Here is a 3796-nt window from a genome sequence, read left to right on the forward strand (position 1 = left end):
CATGTATATATTTTCCTATTTGTGATGAAAACATATCTCTTAATTTGGTTCGTATTTGGTGCTAGAACCCACCTCCAAGTCTAAGTCTCCTTTTACTTAAAAAGTCAGATGACCAAGCTTTTTACAATTTCAGGATGTTGTACTACTGAGAGTGCTAAGAAATGCACCTTTAAAACTGATAGTATCAAGACAAAAGATACTACTGTTTTTAAAAAGGCGGCTAATGTACTTGTCCCTTTTATGCACATAGTAAAACAGACTTGTCAATCTTCAGATGTGTAAAAGATACTAAAACTCCTTATTAAAGTGTGATTTATCAATTAATACCTATTTTTTCAAGACAGGATTTGTGTATGATGACCTGAGCACAGATGGAGCGATTGGCAGCCAAGGTCAGCATACCAAATGATTCCACTGATCCAGAAGATCTTTCTGTTTTAGGATGCTTAGCAGTTGATGGGCGGCATCATAAAAATTCTGTTTCTGTCCCGTTTCAAATACTGTCTTCTGGAAATCCAGTAAAAATGTCTTGCTAAAGAAGGGATTTCTTGTCTCTACCTAGGAGGAAAAGGGAATAAAGTATGCATTGCCATAAACATAGGAAAATATGCCTTTACCTAATGGATTCAGTAGCTTCTGTGTTGAGTCAAAGCTCTGCTTGCCTACTAACAGATTGAACTAACACATTTACTTTAAAATTGCACTGAATTTAGTTAGTAACCTGAATTGTAGCAGCAAATGAAATAATAATACACAGTAATAACATTTTTTCTATCCCGCCTCCATCTCCCCGTAGGGACTCGGGGCGGCTAACACAGGGTGAAGTCTGAAAACAATAAAACAGAGCAAAACAATATAAACAGCATCTTCGAATAAGTAAAACACAATAAAATCAGACATGAATACAAATGCAATACATTAACAGTAAAAACCAACTTAAAACATGACACATTGAGATAAATTGTGGAGAATGGAGTAAAATGGGAGGGCAGTTGAAGTAAAGGTGCAATAATATATTTTATGGTGCTTTTGGGGGGGTGAAGAGGACAAAGTGCTAAGCATTCTCAAACATTGGAGTGAGGGAGAACGTCCAGTTGATTCTAGGAGGGGGTGGAATAAAGTGCGATGCATTCATTTAGGTAGGATTTTGAGGATTAGGTTATTCCAAAACGCACTGGAAGAACCAAGTTTTTAATTCCTTTTTAAAAGATGTTAGGGTAAAAGTCCCTTTCAATACAGATTTTTAATAAAAAAAATTAGAATAGTCATATTTTCCACATTCAGTTTTCTTGAATTTTTAATTTTTATTTAATTTTGAAAATAACAATAAAATCCACTTTAGTGGGTTAGGAAAGTATGGGAGGGAAGAAAGGATGGGGGGTAGGGAGGGGGGTGGTAGAAAGTGAGGGGGAAAGGGGTAATAAGGATAGGGGGGTCGGGGTCCTTGTCGATTCTTGACTTCCATTCTTCTCTATAAAGTTGTCGTAACTATTTGTATTATTTATGTTGTTGGTATCATTCATTTTTTTGTGTCGACAGTTGACACTTCTCCTTTGTGTTAAGGGCTTTATAACAATATTCTAACTTTTTCTTTCTTCATCCAGTCCAGTCCTTTACTGTCCAATCTATCCTTTTTTGGGGGCTTATTTTGTGTTGTTGATAGCAGGAACGTTAGGTAGTCCATATTCATTATATCCCATATTCTTTTTATCCATTCTTCCACTTTTTGTATTAATTTCTGTTTCCATAATCTTGCAAGAACTAATCTGGCAGCTGTTGTTAAGTGTGTAAAGATTTTCTCTTCATTCTTTCCCCATTGGTTATTCGTCATGCCCAATAGAAAGAATTCTGGGAGTACTGGTATTTTTATCTTTAAATTTTTTTGACATTTGTCATGGATTTCCCTCCAATACGGTTTTACCTTCTCACAAGACCACCACATGTGTAGATATGATCCTTCACCTCTTCCACATTTCCAGCATTTAATCTTCTTGCCTTTGGTAAATTTTGATATCCTTTTTGGGGTCAGGTGCCACCTATAGAACATTTTCCACCAATTTTCTTTCAATGTATAGGCATATGTATAATTTAATTTTCCCCCCCATAAAAGTTCCCATTCCTCTAATTCAGTTTTCTTGATGTAGAGAATTTTCTACTTAAATAATTTCTCATGGCTGAAAGGAAATTGTAATAGTGTTCCACTCCTTCCTACCTTACAAATCAGGTTAGGCCCCTTCTACACTGGCATATAATCCAGATTATCAAAGCAGACGATCCACATTATCTGCTTTGAACTGGATTATATTAATCTATACTTCCCTATGATCCAGTTCAAAACAGTTAATCTGTATTTTATATAGCAGTGTAGATGGGGCCCTAGTTAAGAACTTACAACTTTTTTCTCCAGTGCCCCAGTTAGTACTGCTGAAATAGATTTGGATTAAGGGAATCTAGTCCCTTTGCTTTTTAGTGATGCCTTAGAAAAGCTTTCGAAAAGGGACTTGCCATGCAGATCTTCCTGCTGCTTCATGAAAGCCCTTGACCAGATGAATTAGTGAGACTGAACTCCACAAACCACTTTAACCACTTTAAAGGAGAAGTCTTTCAAGATTCAAAAGATTTGCTAAATAAAACTTCTATTTCGATCATGGAGTCTCAATGCTCAATTAACATTATTTGGTGTATTTGGTATACATTTTTTAAAATAAAAGTAATTTGTATCCAAACCTCTGCCAGCAGGGGAATCCCCTCAGCAGCTCCACTTGATGCAATCCTTGCAGAAGGAAGGAGCCCATTTTGGCAATTTCCCTTTCTATAGGTGCATGTGCCTCTGGAAATTAGAGTACTGAAGTGTATCCAAGACAATATTTTCAAAAGCTTCAAGCAGTTGCTGCAGGGAGAGATGAAACCGGCCAAAGATGTTGCCTGCTGACATGATCTTTCCACGTAATCAGACAATTTGTGAGGATGATAGAAGTAGCCTTTCTATCCAAGGGGGACTGTTGATCCAGCCTTGCATGTTTTAATGCCTCCAAGCAAATGTTTGTGTGGTATTCAGTGAGTGCCCCCATCTACAAAGGTCCTGCCATGCCCTTGAACCTCAGGTTTCAGTGTACCTCAAAAATAGAAAATGACCACAGGAGAATGGCCTGGATCAAGTGCTCAGTTGGGAGAGGCTTTGCACAATAAAAATACTTTTACTAAAGTTGCTGCTCTGTCACATGCTCTTCGGGTTTCTAAAGATTGGATGATTTAGACATAGCGTGGTTAATATTTTTTCCATATTTGATACGCTTTTTAATGGTCTAGACTTCGTCAGCTTTTACATTTTTGTCTTTTGCCACAGAACACAACCTAACGTCACTGTAGTCGACAACATTCCAATCTGCTCCTAGTTTCTTCCATGAAAAGATTGACTTTCTGTGTTCGTATGGCACAGGCACACCTAAGCAGTTTTACAATGCTTTTGGCATAGCCAGAAAGGTAAAGGTTTTCCCCTGACTTTAAGTCCAGTCGTGACCGACTCTGGGGGTTGGTGCTCATCTCCATTTCTAAGCCGAAGAGCCGGCATTGTCCATAGACACCTCCAAGGTCATGTGGCCATGGAGGTAACTGCATGGAGTGCCGTTACCTTCCCGCCGGAGCCGTTCCTATTGATTGGCATGTTTTCGAACTGCTAGGTTGGCAGGAGCTGGGGCTAACAGCGGGCGCTCATTCCGCTCCCAGGATTTGAACCTGGCACCTTTTGGTCCGCAAGTTCAGCAGCTCAGCGCTTTAATGCATTGTGCATTCTGCC

This window comes from Anolis carolinensis, chromosome 1, assembly GCF_035594765.1.
Source record: "Anolis carolinensis isolate JA03-04 chromosome 1, rAnoCar3.1.pri, whole genome shotgun sequence".
Classification (NCBI taxonomy): Eukaryota; Metazoa; Chordata; class Lepidosauria; order Squamata; family Dactyloidae; genus Anolis; species Anolis carolinensis.